General features: G+C 46.0%; 1 non-coding gene across 1 annotated transcript; it reads right to left on the reverse strand.

The window, feature by feature from the left end:
• Positions 1 to 910: 910 nt before the first annotated feature.
• Positions 911 to 992, reverse strand: TRNAS-GCU (transfer RNA serine (anticodon GCU)). The gene has a single exon. It is a non-coding gene; the product is annotated as a tRNA-Ser (tRNA).
• Positions 993 to 24,218: the final 23,226 nt, after the last annotated feature.

Raw genomic sequence — 24,218 nt, forward strand, 5'->3', positions numbered from 1 at the left:
CCCTTGGGCCTTAGCCCAGGGGCCAACCTTTGAAATACAGGTCCAGTGCCAATGCTCCTCGCGTCAAGTACAAAATGGATACATGCATAGAAATACCATTCTCCGAACCAGCAGATCACAACCTTTCCATGGACACCTCACATGCCGCATTTTGTGCAAGATCGGTTGCAAGTATGTAACGGTGGCTGCCCCAACGAGCGCTCCTTATGGTCCCGTTTACAGGAGATAACGTCACGCTCTCGCTCAATACCCTTTGAGAATACAGTCCTGTCTGACACAACCAATTGAGTCAATTGTTTCGGACTCGAAGGTGAGCCCCCGGTCTTTCTAGACCAGTCTGCATCGGCCATGCAACGCAACACCCAGACCAGTGTTCTCCGTGCTGCTGGCTGGAGATGCCATGCTCTCTCTTCCCCTGCTTGTTAGCACGAGAGCATTCCCTACCTCCTATGTCAGTGAAGCGTCCTTCTCTCTGCCTGAGGAGCGGGCTGCTCAGACAAGCAAAGGCTTTCCTTTGCCTAGAGCGGCCCTCTTTTTACAGAGTCCTCCGGCCACGCCTGGCTTCCTGACTCTGGAGTCATCGTGCCACCCACTAGCCAGAACTCATCCGACACACCGGGGACGTCCAGCGGTTAAGAATAGCAAGGACGGGGGAGTTCTCCGTCTTTCAAGGCCGAATTCCGGGACACCGTTTGCATCCAGATGAGAAGCCTAGTGAACGGGTCAGGGCAGCTGGAAGTCGTTTCCACAGAGCAGCCTGCCCCTCGTCCACGGGCACGGGGAGGCTCTTAGGATCCACTTTCCCCGGCTGCTTGACGCCTCTTGTTACCGGTAGGAGTTGCTTGGGCAGGCAAGCGCAGAAGATGCCTGGAAGAAGGACCCCACGGCCAAAAGAAGAGCGGCAGGCAAGCGACGAAGGTGGGATTCGAACCCACGCGTGCAGAGCACAACGGATTAGCAGTCCATCGCCTTAACCTCTCGGCCACCTCGTCTGCAGAAAGGCTTGGCTGGCCACCGCCCCTCCTTTGAGCGGCCCACGCCGGCGGCCCGAGGCAGGATGAGACGGCTTAGCGAGCTGGGCTTGCCGGCGCGCCAGTGGTGTAGAGGCATCATGCATGATTCCCATTCCTGCGAGCTGGGTTAGAGTCCCAGCTGGCGCATGCTTACTGTCGCGGCGGCTGCTGGCCTTCGGCCTCCTCTTGCTTTCTTGCCTGCCGTTCCTTAGCACAGCCAGTGGCAGAAGAGCCCCAGTGAGAAACAGAAAGGAAGGCCCAAGAGCAAGCTTTCCTTCCTAGCCACCTCTTTAAAGCCCAGCGGATGAGCAGTCCCTCTGGCTTGGCTGCTCATCAGCGCCGCCAAAGAGGGGCGCCCAAGCCGACTAGAGAAGAAGCAGCGCTCTGTGGCTGCGAGCGTCCCGGCCGTGCTGAGGCCTAGGCTCACGTTGGCGTTCTTCGAAGCCTCGGGGGAGTCCAGCAGGGCGCGAGAGGCGGCGCTGTGGCGGCGGCGGTGGCCCCCTTGGCTGTGCCACGCGGAGCTGCGACAGAAAGGGAGAGTAAATGTTATCAAATACGTACACTCGTTGCAACGTTCCTGACTCGGCTTGTAACGTGATGGAATAAACTGCTTGCTGGCTTACGTCAAGTCTGGGGCCGCCTCCAAATCGTTGGAAGGACAGCGGCCCCTTTGTTGGAATGCCCCCTTTAGTATCAATCCCTAGTGCAGAGGTGTGAGCAGGAAAGAGGCCCAAGGGAGGTGTTGCCTGGGATTTTTACAGCCTCCGCCATGTGAAGGGACTCCTATCGCCCTTCCTGGGGACAATGACAGATTAAGATGGAGTACGGAGGGAGTCACGTGGGCAAGTCGCCTCTCTATGTTTAACTTTGCTTAGTCACAGCAAGGGCCATTACTTTGTACTTCAGCTGGAACATCCACAACGGGCGTCTCCCAGTGTCCATTGTCAGTCCATTGTGCTTTTGATGAGCCATTCAGCTCGCGTGGTCTCTTCACAATGTGCTGGCTAAATACCCCTTGGGCCTTAGCCCAGGGGCCAACCTTTGAAATACAGGTCCAGTGCCAATGCTCCTCGCGTCAAGTACAAAATGGATACATGCATAGAAATACCATTCTCCGAACCAGCAGATCACAACCTTTCCATGGACACCTCACATGCCGCATTTTGTGCAAGATCGGTTGCAAGTATGTAACGGTGGCTGCCCCAACGAGCTCTCCTTATGGTCCCGTTTACAGGAGATAACGTCACGCTCTCGCTCAATACCCTTTGAGAATACAGTCCTGTCTGACACAACCAATTGAGTCAATTGTTTCGGACTCGAAGGTGAGCCCCCGGTCTTTCTAGACCAGTCTGCATCGGCCATGCAACGCAACACCCAGACCAGTGTTCTCCGTGCTGCTGGCTGGAGATGCCATGCTCTCTCTTCCCCTGCTTGTTCGCACGAGAGCATTCCCTACCTCCTATGTCAGTGAAGCGTCCTTCTCTCTGCCTGAGGAGCGGGCTGCTCAGACAAGCAAAGGCTTTCCTTTGCCTAGAGCGGCCCTCTTTTTACAGAGTCCTCCGGCCACGCCTGGCTTCCTGACTCTGGAGTCATCGTGCCACCCACTAGCCAGAACTCATCCGACACACCGGGGACGTCCAGCGGTTAAGAATAGCAAGGACGGGGGAGTTCTCCGTCTTTCAAGGCCGAATTACGTCATGTCTGGGGCCGCCTCCAAATCGATGGAAGGACATCGGCTCCTTTGTTAGAATGCCCCCTTTAGCATCAATCCCTAGTGCAGAGGTCTGAGCAGGAAAGAGGCCGAAGGGAGGTGTTTTCTGGGATTTTTATAGCCTCTGCCATGTTCCGATTGTAAGTTTGGTGGGGTTATAAATCTGGCCGTCAGAAAGTGGGGGGGACTCCTTGTATTTGGTGGAATTGTGTTCTTTATTACCCTGGGAACCTCATCAAAAGTGTTGGTTGTATTGTGTCTATGGTAGAACTCAAGTAAGAATGTGGCCCCCTGTATTTTTATTATGATCTCACACCTTGCCCCGAAGAATAAGATATGTTGTTTTTTAGTTTCCTGTGGACTAGCTGTCCACTAGGTGGCATTGTGGGAATTGAGGTGAGGCTTGCTCCTGTAAGCTGGGGCTGAACTGCTGCTTGCTATCAGCTAGCTAAAAGGAGGGGTGGGTGTGCCTGCTACAATTGTTTAGCTCTGCAAGGTAATTAACTGTTAACTGTTGATATGTATATACAGCTCAGGAGAGAATAGGAGGTGTGGCTATGTATATCCCATTCAGCCAGGACTGATGGGGGGGGGGGGGGGGGCGGGGTCAGTGTTGGAATGGAATGTGGAGAATTGTAAATACTTTGGGACTGTTGTGGGGGTCACTAATCATGCTACCCCTAAATGTGGGAACTGTAAAACATGTCAGCAGTGCTTGCAGGAGATACACCACCATCATGGTAAGAGGTCTCGGAAGAACAAACCTCCCCGCTTCTAGAGCTGAGTGAACTGAGCTGGGGGGAAAGGTTAAGGGTCTTGAGTCAGTGTGCTGTACACCTGCTAGGTATGAGCTGTAAAATTGGCCCAACCTGCTCCTTTCCCTCTTTGTTTTAAGGACAGACCTAAAGCAGATTCCCTGAGGGCTGTGTCTAGACTGGCCAGTTTTTCCAGAAAATCAACTGCTTTTCTGGAAAAACTTGCCAGTTGTCTACACTGGCTGCTTGGATTTCCACAAAAGCACTGATGATCTCATGTAAGATTGCCATTTCCACCCAGGTTGGGAGGTGAAACCTTGCGGGTGAACTTTAGGGCTCGGTGCCACGGACCAGGGAGAGAGGCTTTTGGGGTGTCAAACTCTTTGGACTTCAGGTGATTCTTGGCTGGGGGTAGGGCTTAGCTCATGTTTGGGTTATGAACTGTTTGTGGTGTTTTCCCCAAGTTAATGCCGTATGACTTCTCTTTCCGTTTCATTAAGGCTGTGTCTAGACTGGCCAGTTTTTCCGGAAAATCAGCCACTTTTCTGGAAAAACTTGCCAGCTGTCTACACTGGCCGCTTGAATTTCTGCAAAAGCACTGATGATCTCATGTAAGATTGTCAGTGTTTTTGCGGAAATACTATGCTGCTTCCGTTTGGGCAAAAGTCCTTTTGCTCAAAAGGGCCAGTGTAGACAGCCCAGATTTGTTTTCCGCAAAAAAGCTCTATCGCGAAAATGGCACGGACGCTTTTCCGCAAAAAGTGCTTTGTTCCGAAAATGCTTTTAATGGAAAACTTTTCCGTTAAAAGCATTTCCGGAAAATCATGCCAGTCTAGACGTAGCCTAAATGTTTCTTTCCTACACTCAGACTCAGTGCTTGCGAGTGGGGAAGCATTGCCTTTCAGAGGCACCTAGGGGGGTGTGAATTTCCCAGATTACTGGGTGGGGTCTTGAGCCGGTTCAGTGTCAGATGGACCCCAAGATATTGAACCCAGCCCTGGTTACTGCTAGGCATACCCGGCAGAAGGGTTACATTTTGGGGGCTCGTCCAGGATGTCCTGGGTCAGTACCCCTCGCAAGCACATGTTGAGTGAGTTGCTATTGTGGGAAATAATTGTGATTTGTATTTGAGGAAATTACTGTTTGTATCATGGCTAGTCTGTCAGGTTTGTTGGGCCCTGGCTCAGAAGCCTCTAGCTCAGAGGCAGCAACCTCAGCAGATGATTGGGCAAATGCCTTGGGGCAAATCTTGGCAAAATGTGGGCTATCCCATGCTATGGCAAGCTCCTATTGTAAGTTAAGATTATTTCCTGGGGAAGAGGAGTTTGAACCCTGGCTAAAACACACCACTGAAATGCTAGAGCATTGGGCTGTGCCAGACAGAGAAAAATGAAGGGCTGCGTCTAGACTGGTAAGTTTTTACGCAAAAGCATATGCTTTTGCGCAAAAACTTGCCAGCTGTCTACACTGGCCGCTTGATTTTGCGCAAAAGCACTGACGTTCTACTGTCCGAAATCAGAGCTTCATGAGAAAATGTTTTGACGTTCCCGTTCAGGCAAAAGCCCTTTTCCGGAAATGTTTTTGCGCAAGAGGGCCAGTGTAGACAGCTAAAAACTGTTTTGTGCCAAAAAGCCCCAATGGCGAAAATGACGATCGGAGCTTTCTTGCGCAAAACCGCGTCTAGATTGGCATGGACACTTTTCCACAAAAAGTGCTTTTGCGGAAAAGCGTCCGTTCCAATCTAGACGCTCTTTTCCGCAAATGCTTTTAATGGAAAAACTTTTCCGTTAAAAGCATTTGCGGAAAATCATGCCAGTCTAGACTTAGCCAAGATGTTTAGTAGACAGTCTCTGGGGCCCAGCTTTAGATGTGATTCGCACCTTGAAGCTCACTAATCCTGAGGTCAGTGTAAAGGACTGCCTAGAGGCCCTCACTCACACCTTTGGGAGCATGGAGGGTCCTGAAGACAGTTTCTGTAATTTTCTCAATGCTAAGCAGCACCGGGAAGAGAAGGTCTCAGCCTATGTACAGAGGTTGGAGAGGCTGCTGCAGAGAGCTGTCATTAGGGGAGCAGTGACTGCTGAGCAGATGGACCAGACCAGATTGGCTCAAATTGTAAGAGGAACTGCATATTACAGCCCGATTCTACTACGCCTCCGGCTAAGAGAACGACAGGAACACCCCCCTACGTACTCCCAACTGATAAAGGAGGTGAGAGAGGAGGAAGAAAGGCAGGCTACCAGTGGGCTTTGGGAGGCCCAGATGCCTGACCCAACCAGGCGTGCCTATGGTGAACACCAGAGGAGACCTTGCCCAACAAGTTCAGGTCCTGACAGAACAGATTGCTGAGTTACAGAGAGCCATTGACCAAGCAAGGATTTGCAGGGATGAGGAACCTCAGGCTGTGGTGATGGAGAAGTCAGCACCTGGAGCTGCCATCCCACCCAACCGAAGGAGGAAAGGACCATTCTGCTACCGTTGTGGTCAAGATGGGCAATCCCAGGCATGCGCGGTCTCGGCAGTGGCCGGAGCTCCCACGCCGCATCTCCCCCCACCCCTCGGGTCCCGTCGGGCTCTGGCGCGGGGCACAAGGCTGCCTCTGCCAGCCCCCCCAGCCGTGATGGAGCAGGCGGAGCACCGCTGGGGCAGGCGCGGGGCAGCCACTTCTCCCCAGTACGCCGGGGACGGCGTGGTAGAAGAGCGGGGTGGTGGAGCAACCCTGTCACAGTCTGGTAAAAATGATTCTCTTGGCTCCAAACCAGAGTGAACGCTGTGGCTGCGTCTAGACTGGCATGATTTTGCGCAAAAGCACTTGCTTTTGTGCAAAATCTTGCCGCTTGTCTGCACTGGCTGCGAGTATTTGTGCAAGAACACTGACCTTGTACTGTACAAAATCAGTGCTTCTTGCACAAATACTCTGATGCTCCCACTCAGGGATAAGCCTTCTTGCACAAGTATTCTTGTGCAAAAGGGCCAGTGTAGACAGCAACGTTAATTTCTTGCACAAGAAAGCCAGATGGCTAAAATGGCCATTGGAGCTTTCTTGCAAAAGAGAGCGTCTACACAGGCACGGATGCTATTGCGCAAAAGATGTGCTTTTGTGCAAAAGCATCCGTGCTAGTGTAGACGCTCTCTTTGTGCCTGTGTTCAGCAAAAGGTTATTAGTCTTTTGTGACAGACTTTCTTCTTCTGAAATATTGGGCATTTAGGGAGTCTGCTCCATTAAATCTACAGCCATTGATTTGGATGGGAGTAGGAGCCAGCTTGAAATTTGCCAGAATGATCACACTCCACACCTGAAAGCTCAAGTTTAATACAAGTCATGAGATCCTAATTTAACAACTGTTGCTTAAAAGGATATTACCATTTCTGAAACAATGTTTTTCTCACTTTTGTTTAAAACAGATGCTTTGAAGCATGAAGCTAAAATCTATTTTCTTGCTGCTTTTTTCAATGTAGTGCACACACAGTCTGGCTTTTGAGCTCTAAAATATTTTGTTAACTGACAAATAATTGGAACATATGGCACTTTGTGTGTTAATTTCTAACATTATTACATAGAATTTGCAAACAGAAGTCTGAAATAAATAACAAACTTGATTTTATTTGTACATCAAGCCCTGCTGAGATATTGAAGGTGCTGCACACATATTCAAAGTACAGTTTAAAAGGTCATATAAAAAGGCATTTTTGTAAGTAAATTATAAATCACCCTTGAACATGGGTGGTGAGTTATATGAGCTTGTGGTGCCCATGCTTCAGCAATATTCAGAGCAAGGGATCTTGTGCAAGAAGTTTTGCGCAAGAACACGTCCACACTGCCATGGGTGAGCTGTGCTTTTGTGCAAGAGCATCCATGGCAGTATGGATGCTCTCTTGTGCAAGAAAGCTCCGATGGCCATTTTAGCCACAGGGGTTTCTTGCACAAGAAATCCCTGTCGAGCGTCCACACTGCCCTCTTGCACAAGAGAGCTTATACCTATTAGAAAAGAGCCGTACTGTAAATTTCCTTGCACAAGAGCAGGCAGCCAGTGTGGATGCTCTGTAGGTTCTTGTGCAAGAACGGCTGTACTAGCGCAAGAAGCCGTGAGTGTAGACATAACCTTAGAGGGAACACTTTCCCCAGCCTCTCTGCCCCCGAGTTAATGTCACACACATTGGGTTAATGCAATTACAGGATAGTTGCATGAGGGGGGTTTGGTGGAGGCCAAACTAATCACTTTTGGTAGGAGGATGGTGGGAAAAGTCCTTCGAGAAGAGTGACATGACACCTTTTACTTTGGGTCATGTGTCCATCTTGCCCCGAGCGTGTTACCTCCAGAGGCCTGGGTAATGGGGATCAGGGGATGTGGTTAACAGGGGTCAGGGGGTGTGGTTAATGGGGGTCAGGAGGTGTGGCTAATGGGGCACCACCAAAAATTATTCAAACCTGCTGCCCCTGCCCTTGAAAGTGTTATTTTAAAACTTCGTAGGTTAAAGTACACATCAGGTACATTAGGTGGAAATTTGAAAGACTACTTCTTGAATTCCTATCAGGTAAAATGAGTTATTTTTGTGTGTCATCTACAAATCACCCATCCTTTCATGGTCTGTTTTAAAGACCAGTTGTTTTATTTATGAGTTTCAGATTGGGACTTTGTGCTCTGCAACATAATTATTGTCAAATTCCATTACAATTATGGATGGACCTGAGGTTGAAAGGAGGTGTAAAACTGCTGTGAGCTTTGGCGCTATCCATATGCACGATGATTATATTCTCTTTTTAGATGTGTATTGTTTATATTTGTATATTGCTTTGCCATGAGCTAAACACAGCTGTGCATTGGAATCTGAAAGTTAGGGGTGGTATAATGGGAAAATTATTTCAAAGTTTTAGGAGACATTCTTTGCAAATGACCTCATACAAATACACTGTGAAAAATTGAGCTTGTTTTAATTATGAGCTGGTGTATAGCGACTCAGATTAAAGTGGATTTAAACTCCAGTCCTATTGTCAGACCTGTCCAGGGTCCATCTGCAAAATTTGTTTGCAGAACTGGGTCACAGTTTAAAAGTCCTCCTACTTGGTTCAGTTTTCACTGCTCAGTAAATACACTTCATAGAATCATAGAATACTAGGATTGGAAGGGACCTCGAGAGATCGTCAAGTCCAGTCCCCTGCCCTCATGGCAGGACCAAACACCATCTAGACCATCCCTGATAGACATTAATCTAACCTACTCTTAAATATCTCCAGAGATGGAGATTCCACAACCTCCCTGGGCAATTTATTCCAGTGTTTGACTACCCTGACAGTTAGGAACTTTTTCCTAATGTCCAACCTAAAGCTCCCTCGCTGCAGTTTAAGCCCATTGCTTCTTGTTCTATCCTCAGAGGCCTCCTTATGACACCTCCTCCTTTTCTCCCTCCTCCTTATGACACCCTATTAGACACCTGAAAACTGCTATCATGTCCACATGAGATGAGCCAAAATACTCTTTTCTGTGGCATATGTGGAAAGCTCCATAGAGCAAATCCTGGGGCCAATAGCCAAAGGTAGACCAGTGGCTCCTCTGAATGCTTCCCTCTATAACCCTTGTGTGCCTATGGAAGCCCAATCATATAAATACCATGTGATTGGGCCTGTATAGGTTTCAGATGAGAAGTGGGGGAGCTTTCATAACAGGGACCATTTCATCTGTATTTTCATTGCTCAGTAGGTCTATGAAATTGGACCATTGGATGCTGCCACAATATAAGCAATAATAAGGATCAATGAACAGCTCTGTATATCCTGGTGCCCTCTGAAGTTGACATTCAGCATGCAAATGTTATGCCTTACTCCACATAGGAGAGTAGGGCTGAATGTGACACAAATGGGAGTTGGATCTACTCATGGCCCTATGGGTAGAGTTGTGTAAGAGCCTGTGGAGTCTGCTCCAACAATTGCATTGAAAGATCCTCCTCACAGCAGCTAGCTGGCCATTCTATAACCTGAGAAAGGGCGTCTGTCCCATGCACCTAGCCAGTATCCAGCTCCCTTCATTGCCGAGCTAGCCGTGGGCTAAATATTTGGCACACTGTGTTTTCCTGATATTGAAGATTCTCAGCCACAGGCTCCGCGTTTTAATTTTTTCTGGGGATGCTCAAATCCTAATCCCCAAACCCTGCCTATTCCTGCCCCCACTCCACCCCTTCTCTTAGGGCTCTACCCCTTGCCTCTTTCTGGCTCAGAGCAAAACATTAGGATTGTTCCTTCAAAAGTTTGCACTGGAACATTGGCTTAATATAGCTTTGAAACTTTACTATGCAGAAGAAAAATGCTGCTTTTAACCATCATAATGTAAATGAAACAAGCCCGGAAATAGTTTCCTTACCTTTTTGAATATTTTGTCAATTTACCTTTACTTTTTAGTAGCTTGTGTTCAACACAGTATTGTGCTGTACAGCATTTGCTTTTAGGGGGGCTAGGGACGGGAGGTCTCTGACGCTTGATTGTGTACTTCCAGTTCCAAATGTGGTGTGTTGTTGCCAGGTTAGTTTGTATATTAGAGATTCTACTATACTTCTCTGAGGGGCAGATTTGCAAAAGGGATAGCCTCCCTGTATGTAGTTGCAATTTGTGCCTGTTAAGTTTGATGGTGAGGATGGTGAGAAGTGGACACCACACTGGCTGCATCTAGACTGGCATGATTTTGCGGAAATACTTTTAATGGAAAAGTTTTTCCATTAAAAGTATTTCCGCAAAAGCGCGTCTAGATTGGCACGGATGCTTTTGCGCAAAAAGTGCTTTTGCGCAAAAGCATCCTTGGCCAGTCTAGACGCAATTTTGAGCAAGAAAGCCCCGATCGCCATTTTAGCCATCGGGTTTTTTTGAGCAAAACAGTTCTTCCCTGTCTACACTGGCACTCTTGCGCAAGTATTCTTGCGCAAGAGGGCTTTTTCCCGAGCGGGAGCGTGAAAGGATTTGCGCAAGAGACACTGATTTTGTACATTACAAAGTCAGTGCTCTTGCGCAAATTCAAGTGGCCAGTGTAGACAGCTGGCAAGTTTTTGCGCAAAAGCATCTGCTTCTGCGCAAAATCTTGCCAGTCTAGAAGCACTCAGGGTATGTCTACACTACCCCCCTAGTTCGAACTAGGGGGGTAATGTATGCATACCGAACTTGCTAATGAAGCCCGGGATTTGAATTTCCCGGGCTTCATCAGCATAAAGCCAGCTCCGCCATTTTTAAAAGCCGGCTTGTTCGAACCCTGTGCCGCGCGGCTACACGCGGCACGGGCTAGATAGTTCGAACTACGTAGTTATTCCGAACTATCTGTACGCCTCGTGGAACGAGGTGTACAGATAGATCGGAATGGCTACATAGTTCGAACTATCTAGCCCGTGCCGCGTGTAGCCGCGCGGCACAGGGTTCGAACAAGCCGGCTTTTAAAAATGGCGGAGCCGGCTTTTAAAAATGGCGGAGCCGGCTTTATGCTAATGAAGCCCGGGAAATTCAAATCCCGGGCTTCATTAGCAAGTTCGGTATGCATACATTACCCCCCTAGTTCGAACTAGGGGGGTAGTGTAGACATACCCCCACTGAGTATAAGTAATTATAGTTGTAATATTAAGATTAGATGTTCTGTTAAATTATTAAGCAATTTAGCTTGAAAGTTTAGGGTGAAGGTTCTCAGTTGTTTAATATGTTCAATGGGAGGTTATGATATTGCTTAATATTAATTAAGATGATAAAAGAACATAAGAATGGATATCCAGGTTCAGACCAATTGTTCATCTAGCCCAGTATCTTATTTTCTGATAGTGTTCATTGCCAGATGCTTCAGAGGGAATAAACATAACAGGGCAATTTATCAACTGAGAAAAGATACGAGTGAAATGTTTGCTAGATGCATGGAAACTTTTTATAAAAACGCCATCATAGAGTCTCTAATTAAATGTATAGCCCCAAATTAAAAAGAATAGTAAGAAGTCAAATAAAAAAAATCTACCGAAGAGATGACCATTTTCTCCGCACCACTTATGATATTTTAGACCTAAAGCATATCCCCTTTATTTGTCTTTTTGTAAAGCTGGACAGTCCTCAATTTTTTCATCTTTCCTCCTATGGAAGCTGCTCCATACCACTAATTATTTGTGTTGCTCTTTTTTGTATGACTGGACTAATACTTATTGGACTAATGGTTGAGGATTCACATTGCACTGATTGTAAATATTGTTTTAATGTACAATTTACTAGTTTGTCAGTGTTTGCTTTGTGAGCAAACACACTTGAGCATGCTTTACATGGGCTACACTATGACATCTTACTATTTCTGAGCAGCAAGAATGACATTAGCTGACATAATGCTGATCCTGCCTTGTGTGGGTAGGTATTGACGGCTAAACGTTGTTCAGCTTAGTGTCAGCTAACCTTTTAAGACACGGTAAATTTTTACAGTATAGACAAGGTCTATTCAAAATTGTGTGTGGGAATTACACAAATAGCTTGAAATGAAAAAGATTAAAATTAGAGACAATCACAGAAACATCTTTACAGAATTCTACATTTTCTCTATAAACTAAGACAAAGTCTTTGTAAACTTCATGAATACTTTCAACAGATTTCTTGTCACTTTTTTGTATTTTTTGTTTAGTTATTATCAGCTATAACCAACACATTAGCAATTAATGTAAGCATTGAGGTGTAAAGCACAAAACAAGAAGCTTAATTTTTAATAGACCAGTGCGATGTGTGCCAAAATAAAGTCAAACTATTTGAGTTGGCTTCAGTCTCTGGTCAGGAGAGGTTTTTTGAAACTAGGTTATAAAATCTAGCACAAAAGTGACCTATCATGTGCAAAAAGGGGAAAAATTCAAGTTTTAAATGTGATTTTGAAATGCAATGGAATAGCAGAACCCAGATTTACTCCCAAAAGATGAGCATTATTGTATAATGTTTCATTTTATATCTATCCCACACAGCTCTTGACTGTTCCTAGAGTCCTGAACCTTTCAAAGTTAAATGTTCTGAAGCGCTTTTTCAAGCCTTAGGGTTGTTTGTGTGAAATGGTTAGCTATATCTGATAAAAAGAGTTTAGGAGACCAGAAGAATGACAGGGCCAATGACAAAAATGTCAGTGAAAACTTGAGAATATTTTAACATTTGACCATTCTTAAGCCTATTGTATACTAGGAAAAATTGGACACATAATTCAACATTCGTTCCACTCCAGGAGTGGCAGAAACAGTGTAGACAATGCTTTCTAATCTTATTTAGGCTTTGTTGAGAGTGACTAGGATAAAAGGTGTGGGAGCTAATGTGTTCTAAAACTCTAGTGTAGATAAGGCACTTTATACTTAACCATCCTAGCACATGTTAAAGCCTACTGGCAAACCTAAGCTTTTTACAGGCAGTCCCCGACTTATGTCGGATCCGCACTTACGAACGGGGCTTTTCTCGCCCCGGAGCTCACGGGTGGCGGGTCGCCGCCCGTGTCCTCCGGGGCGAGAAAAGCTTCTCCCGGTCTCCTTGGTCTGCTGGGGGGGGGGGTCCAGCAAAGTCGCTGGACCCCCCCAGCAGACCAGGGAGACAGGAGCAAAGCCACACGGGTGGCGGGGTCCCTCCACCTGTGCGGCTTTGCTCGGGTCTCCCTGGGGTACTGGGGGGGACTCCCCCCAGCACCCTAGGGAGACAGGAGCAAAGCCGCACGGGCAGCAGGTTCCCTCCGCCTGTGCGGCTTTGCTCAGGTCTCTCTGGTCTGCTGGGGGGGAGGGGGCACAGCTAGTGCACCCCCCCCCCCCCCCAGCAGACCAGGCTTTTGTTGCGGGACACCTCGGGTAGAGCAGCTGGGGTGCTGCCGGGTTGGTCCTGTGGGTTCACCATACACAGGAGCAAAAGGGGTTAGTTGAGGCCAGATGGGCCACTTAACTGAACTAGTCCAGTTAACAGCTAACTGGGGTAGACTGAATGCTGGGGGGAAAGTTCTAATTAAAGGAACAGGCTCCCTGTGCAGGAACAGCCAAGGTTTTTATGAATTCAGATAGCTGCCTGCAGGGAAATAGGCTACACAGCAACATTATTTTGAAATAACTAGCTTTATTTGTATCAGAGGGGTAGCCGTGTTAGTCTGACTCTGCAAAAGTGACGAGGAGTCCTGTGGCACCTTATAGACTAACTGAAGTGTAGGAGCATAAGCTTTCGTGGGCAAAGACCCATTTCGACTGCATCTGACGAAGTGGGTCTTTGCCCACGAAAGCTTATGCTCCTACACTTCAGTTAGTCTATAAGGTGCCACAGGACTCCTCGTCGCTAGCTTTATTTGGAAATAACTTAGTCCGCATCTACACAGCAGGCAGTTATTTTGAAATAATGTCAAAATACTGTCAAGCTAGAGGACTTCTTACTCTGACTCCTGTAATCCTCATTGTATGAGAAGAGTGCCCTATTTTGAAATAAGTGCTGTGTAGACACTCCCTATTTCAAAATAAGCTATTTTGAAATAAGATACGCAATTGATGTAGTTCAATTTGTGTAGTTTATTTTGAGTTAAGCCCTGCTGTGTAGACACACTCTAAGGCTTTGTCTACACTATGGCTACGTCTAGATTGCATCCTTTTTTCGGAAAAGGGATGCAAATTAGACGTATCACAATTGATAATGAAGCGGGGATTTAAATCTCCCCCGCTTCATTAGCATAAAAATGGCTGACGCTTTTTTCGGCATGGAGCTTTGCCGGAAAAAAGTGCAAATCTAGACGCGGATCTTTCAGAAAATAAAGCCTTTTCCGAAAGGTCCCTTATCCCTTTATTCAAAGCTCCGTGCCAAAAAAAAGTGGCAGCCATTTTTATGCTAATGAAGTGGGGGAGATTTAAATGCCCGCTTCATTAGCAATTGCGATACGTCTAATTTGCATCCCTTTTCCGAAAAAGGGATGCAATCTAGACGTAACCTACATGTTTTTGTGGCAGAAAATATGCTAATGAGGGACTTAGCATGAGTTGTGATGTCATTAGCATATTTTCTGCCCATTCTTTTTGTGCAAGGGGTTTTTGCGCAAAAAGAAGCAGTGTAGTTGGTTCCGTTTTGTGCAAAACCTCCTTTTTCTGCAAGATCCTTATGCCTGTCCTGGCACATGAAGTGCAGACATAGCCTTAAGCTATATCTACATTGTGCTCTCTTGTGCAAGAACATATGCAAATGAGGTGCAGAGATGAATATCGCTGTGCCTCATTTGCATACTTAATGAGCTGCCATTTTTGCGCAAGGGGCTTTTGTGCAAGAAGGAGCATTCTACACTACTCCTGCTTGTGCAAAAAACCCCTCTTGCGCAAGAGCTGTTCTGCCGCTTATTTTCAGGCAGAACGGCTCTTGTGCAAGAGGGGGGTTTTGCGCAAAAATGACGGCTCATTGCATATGTTCTTGCACAAGAGAGAGCAATGTAGACATAGACTACATGTATTAGGCTTAGCTGATATGTTTTGTTTTATTTCTGCTCAGTAACTTACTTTGGTCTGTCTGATTTCATTTTCAATCACTTAAATCTTGCTTTTTTATACTTAATAAAAACACTTTTTTATATTTTCAAATCTGATGAAAATAATTGTTACCTGCGGAAACCAACAGTTGTGCATATCTACATTTCATTGATAAAAGGTGTGAATATCTTTATGTGCTTTTTCTGTGTAAAACTTGTACACAGAGTAAGAGGGATTTATTTGGGATTTGAGTCTATTTGGGGCTGTGCTCCTGGTTGCTGACAACTCCCTGTAGCTGAGCCTTCCCCAAACTAAGCTGCTGTCAGTGTCTGTGTTACTTTACTGGGGGGCTGTTACCCCAACTCTGTGCTTTTGCTTGGGGAATAGTAATAGGAATGTAGCCATGTTAGTCTGGTATAGCTGAAGCAAAATGCAGGACTATGTAGCACTTTAAAGACTAACAAGATGGTTTATTAGATGATGAGCTTTCGTGGGCCAGACCCACTTCCTCAGATCAAATAGTGGAAGAAAATAGTGCCAAACAGAGTGGTAGGGTGTCACGCGGGGTGACAGTCTCAAGATGATCGCTGTGATCCAACCCATCAAACCAAATGAGGTTACCTGAGTGGTCGACAAAGGCTTCCCTTGTTGACCGCACCGTGTCTAGACTGCCATGCTGTGCTGGATCAGCTGATCGTCGGCACAGCACGGCGGCCATTTTTATTTTAATGAAGCGGGGATTATTTAAATCCCTGCTTCTTTGACTATGCCGAGTAAATTAATTTACATGGCTCCATCAACGGAGCCATGTAGTCTAGACGTACCCCCAGGCTACATCTAGACTGGCATGATTTTCCACAAATGCTTTTAACGGAAAAGTTTTCCATTAAAAGCATTTGTGGAAAAGAGCGTCTAGATTGGCACGGACGCTTTTCTGCAAAAGCACTTTTTGCGGAAGAGCATCTGTGCCAATCTAGACGCGGTTTTGCACAAGAAAGCCCCAATCGCCATTTTCGTGATCGCGGCTTTATTGCGCAAAACAATACCGTGTTGTCTACACTGGCCTTCTTGCGCAAAAGAATTTGCGCAAGAGGGCTTTTGCCCGAACGGGAGCAGCATAGCATTTCCACAAGAAGCACTGATTTCAGACAGTGGGAAGTCAGTGTTCTTGTGGAAATTCAAGCGGCCAGTGTAGACAGCTGGGAAGTTTTTCCGCAAAAGCTAGTGCTTTTGCGGAAAAACTTGTCAGTCTAGACACAGCCCCAGTGATTACTTTAGCAGGCACCACTGTAATATGCAGGCTAGCAGCATATGGTCTCGGGTGGGCAGTATGTTGAGCTGTTGCTTGGGGAGGCAAGCTCCCTAGCTCTGCCCATTAGGGATGTCACCGTGTAGATGGCTACACAATTAACTGATAAGCCTAGGCTTATCGGTTAATCCTGTTGACTACATGCATTCTCTTCCCCTCCCTCCCCCATTGCCTCTGTATCAGAGGCAGCAAATGGGGCAGGAGGGAGCTGATATGTAAAAGAGTTGGCTCTTAAGCCAGCACTCCGTATGTGCCGGCTCCACGGCCCTGCCTGCCCCCCTAGCTGCCTCCTACAGAGGACCTGCCTGCCCCCTGTTGCTGCCTGTATCAGAGGCAGCAGCACCGGAATCGGAGAAGAGCAGGGGAGGCTGCCGCAGAGCAAGCTCTGTCTACGGCAAGCCTGGGCCCACTGCAGACAGATACTGCTCCGCGGCAGCAGTCCCTGTCCATGAGGGGTCCAGGTTCGGGTCCCCCATGAATAGAGGTTGGTGCTGCTCCACTCTGCTGCCTCTGTATGAGAGGCAGCAACATGAGGTGGCAGGTGGGAACTGGTCTGCACAGGGAGTTGGCTTTTAATCTGGCTCTCCTAGTGGACCAGCTCCCGCCTGCCACCCTGCACTGCTTCCTCTAATACAGAGGCAGCAGCATGAGGTAGCAGGGGGCTTCCCAGGAGTGGGGCAGAGAGTGCACTGGCTGCTGGCCCCATCCCTGGTGACTTTTGAATAACTGTGTAACCATGAAAAATTGATGCAGTTACATGACTATTCAATTACACGCTAACATCCCTACTGCTCGTACTGCACCCCAGCTCTGCCCAGGCCCTGTTCCCAGTCTGCCTAAGCCTTATCCCCAATACTCTGTCTCCGTCTTTTCTTCTCTCTCCCTCTCTGTTCACCCTTCAAGTCAAATCCCTGAACCCAGATGTAGAAAATGACTTTTTGGGAAAAACCCACTCTTCTAAAATTTCTAAAGAAAATGGAACATGATTTCCATTGCATGTCAGTTTGTGAAGACTGTATATGCAGAAGGTACTGAATTAAAAGCTCAAAATTAGGGAATAAAGAATGTCAAGTGACCAGATTTTTTAATTGAAGTTTGTCAGAAATCTGCAAAAACTTTGTAGTAAGGGATAAGTCATCTGTTCTGCTGAATACAGCATTAAATATTATGGAATACATTATGCAGCTCTTCTATTTTACATTTTCTTAATCAGTAAGGTGATTTTTTAAAATTTTAAATGTACTCTTAAGTCTTCATAATGTAATTATTCTCAATTGCTACATATTTAACACACTGAAACAGAAACAGAGCAGTTTAGTGTAATCATAACAAAGTTCACTGCCTTTTAAGAAAGGGAATGCTAATTTATGTTGTGTAATCTTCATAGCAGTAAACATGTTTATAAAATTTTGCATATGTTTATGTGAAAAATATGGTTCCAAAGATTTTAGGCATAACAAAGGATTTTATATCTTTCTAAGGTACTGATTTTGGTAGAGGGTTCTCTTAAAACTAGTTCATCAAGTAGTTAAAAGAAAGGGAAATTCATTTATCTAGCTATCTGGAAGAAAAGGAATGTTGCCCAGTTAAGGTACAGATGGGGAACCTAAAGCTCAGGGGCCAGATGTGGCCCCCATTTTGCCTGGATCTGGCCCCTGGGGGCACGTCTAGACTACATGGCTCCGTCGACGGAACCTCATCGTGGAATGAGGTTTACCGGGGAGGTCAACAAATGCCTTTGATGTTGACTTCGGAGCGTCAAGACTACAGCGCTGTGCCGCCAAACAGCTGATCAGCACAACGCGGCAGCCATTTTAATTTAAATGAAGCGGCAATTATTTAAATTGCCGCTTCATTTCCCTTTGCCTACAACCCTAATCTACATGGCTCTGTCGACGGGGCCATGTAGTCTAGACATGTCCTGGGTCTCATGGCTCCCCCCCAGAATTGGGGAGCCCACACTGGTGCTCCATCCCCTGCCATTCCCCATGGGTCTGGAGCACGCAAAATCTACTAGCCAAGGCTCTGGTGTGTGAGGGGTGTGTGGAGAATACCTTTCTCTTTCTCATAGTTACGCGACCCTTGAGCATGATACCATCTACATTTTTTGTTAGTCTTTAAGGTGCTACAAGATTATTTGTTGTTTTAAAGCTTTTCTATTTAAAGACTAACATGGCTGAAACTTTTTCTCTTTCTCAGTCAGGGGCTGCTTCAGTGAGAAATGTTGGGGGTTTTTTTTGTTGTTGTTTTTGTTTTTGCTTGTCGTTTGTGTATAGCCCCTGACAGATTTTTCTGTGGGTCAGCTGCTCCAAAAAACGTCCTGCACTTTTCTTCAGTGGGAAATGGAGGAAGAGAAGAAAGGAGAGCAGGGATGAACAAAAAGGGCAGGAAGACTTTGGAAGCAAGTTTTTGTACTACAGTAATTAAAATGTGTATTTTATATAAAGGTGGTCTTTTGAATAATTTATTTTAAAAACTGCATGTCTGAAAAGCCAAGCATTTAAGGCTAAAACTGAATACCAGATTGTGCATCCAAAAATCTATGCAAGGATTTTTTTAGAGATGTGATTTTATAATTGTCAGCAACAAACTAATAAAATATTTAAAGCAAATTTTAAACTAAGATCATAGACAATAATAATGCACAACTGGGTTTGTCAGTAAATTCAGAAACTGATATACTTCTTGGTTGGCACATATCTGTTAAATGGCTTCATTACTACTTAACAGCTCTTTCACAAGTTTAATGTTACACTAATAGCTCTGTCAAGTTGGAAGGCTTTTCACTTGTAAGTTAATAGATCTCCTGGAAGACAGGCTCTCACAGCAACAGCCTGCTGTGGGAGCCTGCATGAATAGTCAGAATAGGGGATTAGAGGTTGAGCACTAACACCCAAGGAAGACATTACCTCCCCTTGCCTCTTATATCCACCACCCATGATTGCTGACACAAGGGCCATACTGTGGACATGCATAAGCAATGTAATAACTGCAGCAGCTGCATGCCAACATAATTTAGGTTGACATAATTTTGTATTAGAAACATGACCTAAGATGAGATAAAGGTTGAATGATGTATTGCCATAGTTGGAGGAGTACCTCTCTATGCAACATATTTTTAGACTACAACTGGAGGGTTCTGATTGCTTGGGGGCTTTTTCTGGAAAATTATGTTATTATTGTAGCTTCACCTGGATGGAGTACCTCTCAAGAAAGTATAATTTCCTTTGAAGTCTGTAAAATCTTCTTTCTTTTGAGATGTAAATCCAATCTCATTTCCACAAGGCAGCATTAAAAATCACCTGGCCCTTTCTATGAGAAGCAAGCTGTTAACCTTTGCCCTTACCAAATTCCAGTTAAAATAATTACAGCCTGCCTCCCTACATTACACAGGCAGAGTCAGCTGACTATAATAGGCTACTTAACTTCCCATTCTAAATTGCTGTGCTGTATTTTTAAATAGCTTCTGATTTTCTTCCCAGTTGTGGCTTCATTTCAGCTGTGCTAAAGGAATTCCTATTTGTAAAACCTGTTGGGATCCCTCTGATGAGGGCACTATATGTGTTATTTTACTATTGCTTAGTGCTGCATATAGCTAATATGTTCCATGTCATAATGTCAGTGGCCTTTCACAAATAACATTTTTAATTGGAATCAGTGTCATGTGACAGTGCTAGAAAATCATATAAAAATTGCTTTGTACTAACACTGAACAAGGTTATGTATTAGAATAAGAAAACATGTTTATTTTCTAAAGTTACTTTCTCTCTCTTTGCTTCTCTGTAGCACATCTGGGTTAGGGATGTTAAATATCGGTTAACTAAATAGTTGAGTAATCTCATGAATTCTTATTGGTTACTCGACTATCCTATAGTTCCCAGGGGCAGGGCCGGCAGCCAGTGCACTCTGGCCCTACTCCCAAGGAGCCCCCTGCCACTCTGTGCTGTTGCCTCTGTATCAGAGGCAGCAGCGTGGGATGCCAGGCGGGAGCTGGTCCGTGAGGGTAGCTGGTTTAAAAACCAGCTCCCCTCAGGGATCGGCTGCCTGTATCCCCACGTTGCTGTCTCTGCTACAGTTCCGGGGTGAGCCAGAACCGAGCCAGGCTGCCTGCCTGGCTCTTAATACACTTTAAATGCAGAGTCAAAGAGGACCTAGGTCCTGGACCCAGCACAAGCAAGGACTGAGCCAGGCTGCTGGACAGCTTGCTAAAAAATGTACTGTCAAGGGGAGGGAGGCAAATGTATGTAGTCTATAGCATATAAGCTTTTGCTTATTGGTTAATTGACTACTACATCATTACATCCCTAATCTGTGTAGAACTTTCCCAGCCCACATATGCCTGGCTTCTTGTGCCTGATTTAAAGAAACAAAATACATCCTCAAACATGCTGCACAGTTATTCCAGATTTAATAGGTGAAACAGAATCTATATTCCTGTAGTTGGTGACAGGGAGGGAACAGGAGGAGGAGAGAGATCTTCTTAACAGCGTGGAGTTTAATTACCTCTCAGACCTGCTTTTATCATGTGGAACAGTATCAGAAAACAAATATTAAATGTGCAGGGTAAAATACTATTCTAGTAATCTTGAAATAGACCTCTCGGAATAGTGGCATGGAGGTTAATTTTTGTCCAAGATAATACAGGAATGACTTTCAGTGACCTCCACTTCAAGGATTCTTGACATAGGCTGTATTCTATATTTCCTCACTTGGCCAGGTCTGTTTTAATTTTTGCTCTTGTGCAGGGCCAAGCGCATTGCTGACCCTTAATAATTATACTCAAAAAATTACATCACAAAGATATTATTGGGGTTGCAAAGTCAAGCACCAGAATTGTTTATGCAACCTTAATTCAGTGCTCTCATGTATTTACGTTAGGATACAGACATTAACTATATGATCACATATTACTTTTTTCTATGGGAAGTTTGCCTCATTTAGACAACATGATTCCTACTCCCAATTTCCTTGCCCACCTAATCCCAGCTTTTCATCTGATCTGATCTCAGGCCCTTCTGGATTCCAAGTCACAGTCTTCTTAACCAGCTAATTCCAGTTTCTGTCCTCCCATTCCAGTCTTCAACAGGCTTGTCTAAGTAATACTCATTCTCTCCCACCCCTGCCCTGGCCCCAGTTTTTATCAGGAAGCTTCCTCCTCCACAATGGGTGCGTCCCAGTAATAAGGTCATGGACAACACAAGAAAGACAGGTTCCTCAGTTCCAGTGCCTGCTTGCCCCACTCTGGAGCAGCCATTACAGAGAAAAAAATGGTTTCACTCCTATAACCCAGAGTGAGGTAGGGAGGACGCTCCAGTTTTTGCAGATGGTGTATGTGCAGTCTGATCACATATAGATGCCTGTTCAATCACCCTGAGGATGGCATGTGCACAGTGCTGTTTGGTCACTATTGTGAGTGGCTTGAGAATGCTCAGTAAAGACTGAATCTTGGCTGATTTTAGCTCTCATTCTTTACCATGAATGTGCAAACTCAGATTTTCTAAAGCAGTGACACTTAGACCTCATTGACTCAGAAAGCCAAATTAGAAATCAGCATTCTCAAAAAAGCCACAGTAATGTGAAGTCATTGTTTAATATATTATAGTACTATACATTCGTAATAAAAAAGCATGATGAGGGAAATATTTCATTTTTTATATATGCAATTATTCTCACAGATAATGACTAACCAATAATTATTTTATCAACTACAATTACTTGCTAACATAGTAAAACATCCTGATTGGTTAATAATTTAGATTAGTTAATAATTTAATCACACTGTGTTTTAACATCATGCTTGCAAAGAGCCACAAGAGACACATTAAAGAACTACTCGCAGCTTGTGAGCCTCAGTCTGAGTATAACTGTTCTAAAGTAGGGTTGCCAGATGGTCTCCCAAAAAATACCGAACACATGGGCTAAAAATTTGTAGGGCAAAAAAACCCAACAAAACCACTCACACCGAACACACATCGGCTGTGTCTAGATGGCCAGTTTTTCCGGAAAATCAGCCGCTTTTCCGGAAAAACTTGCCAGCTGTCTACACTGGCCACTTGAATTTCCGCAAAAGCACTGACTTCCTACTGTAAGAAATCAGTGATTTTTGCGGAAATACTATGCTGCTCCAGTTCGGGCAAAAGGGCCAGTGTAGACAGCTGAGATTTGTTTTCCGCAAAAAAGCCCCGATCGCGAAAATGGCGTTCGGGGCTTTTTTGCACAAAAGTGAGTTTAGATTGGCCACAGACACTTTTCCACAAAAAGTGCTTTTGCAGAAAAGCGTCCGTGCCAATCTAGACGCTCTGTTCTGAAAATGCTTTTAACGGAAAACTTTTCCGTTAAAAGCATTTCCGGAAAATCATGCCAATCTAGACGTAGCCATCCTGTGTGGCTACTATCAAGCCACCAAGCTGGGAACAAAGGGGGAGGCAGCAGAGCCTGCTCTGCAAAGCAGCCGCCTGCTACCTAAAGCAGAGAGAGGTAGACCTCGGGGCAACACAATGGCGGGGGGAGGGAAGGGGACCATGGGTAGGAAGATGACTCCCCCATAGCCAGGTCTTTGGGTGTCCCAGTGGGAAGAAGCAGAAATTCCACCCTAGTCAGTTTTGGCTGAGAGCCCACAGAAGGTGCTTAAATGCAACTACAAAGCACCTGTGGGCTTCTCTCCTGGATTATGGCGCCACAAAGTGCTTGAACAGCGCTCAGGAGCAGGGACAAGGCTTCTCCTCCTCCCTAAGGCATCACTCCTCCTCAGACGCAATCTACTGAGGGCTCCGAGCACCGATTGTGCCCTGCCTCCCAGCCACTCCTCCTGCCCCCACCTGGCTTCGGCACGCAACCAGAGGCTCCCAGGGCCAATCGCGGCCCCGCCTCCTAGCCTGGGACTCCCTCTGGTTGCGTGTAGAAGTCTGGCGGGGGTGGCGGGAGTGGCTGGGACTCCCAGCCACTCCCCCTGCCCGGCTTCTGCACGCAACCACAGGCTCCTAGCTGGGAGGTGGGCTATGATCAGCACTGGGAGCCTGTGGTTGTGTGCAGAAGCCAGGCGGGGGAAGTGGCTGAAAGTTCCAGCCACTTCCCCCGCCCCGCCAGGCTTTTGCACACTACCATAGGCTCCCTGCGCTGATCACGGCCCCGCCTCCCAGCCACTCCTCCCCTCCACGCCAGGTTTCCGTCCGGCGCCAGCTGGAAAACCAGAAAATACTGGACATTGCACATGTCCGGTATTTTCTGAATTTTTTTACCGGACAAAAGGTGCAAAACCTGGACTGGACGGTAGAATACCGGACATCTGGCAACCCTAAAAGGCTTATAACTTGGTTAAGTTTATGAACGTTCATGATGGAGCCAAAGCACATCTCTGATACAAAGACCATGTCATTGTCCAATTCCAGAGCACGGGAATGCTAGAGCTGCTCAAAGAACAGCTCACCAAGCTTTTTTAATGTAGGCCAAATTTTTTTTCCTTTCATAGGCAATGGGTATTGAAGGCTGGGGCTTGGTCTCTCCTAACTCCAAACCATGGCCCTGTCCAGCAGTGCCCAAACTCTTCCCCAAAGTACCACCCCTGTTCCCCCTCACCTTGAAGCTGGCAGGGGGAAAGTTCCAATTGGCTGCCTGGAGCTTGGTGCTTGGGCACGTTGCCTGGGGTAGCTCAGGCAGGACTGGGCGTCAGGCCAGCTGGCACCTCTGAAGCTGGGACTCTTCTGGATGCATGGGAGCAGGGCCTCCAGTGGAAGGGATGGGGATGGAAGACTCTAGAACCTCGGTAGGTTCAAAGCTTCCTATGTCCCCAATCCTGATTCTTGGAAATCACTAAACTGTTTCAGCTGAAAATTAAAAAACAAACAAAAAAACCAAAAACCCATCCTGAGGCAGACTTCCACATGGACAATTTCAGCTCAATTATTGTTTGGTATCAAAGAAGTACCAGCCTTGCCTATAATAATGAAGGGTAGCCTGAATGAAGGTGATTTCTAGTGATGGAAAAGGTAGAG

This window comes from Pelodiscus sinensis, chromosome 1, assembly GCF_049634645.1.
Source record: "Pelodiscus sinensis isolate JC-2024 chromosome 1, ASM4963464v1, whole genome shotgun sequence".
NCBI classification, from domain to species: Eukaryota; Metazoa; Chordata; order Testudines; family Trionychidae; genus Pelodiscus; species Pelodiscus sinensis.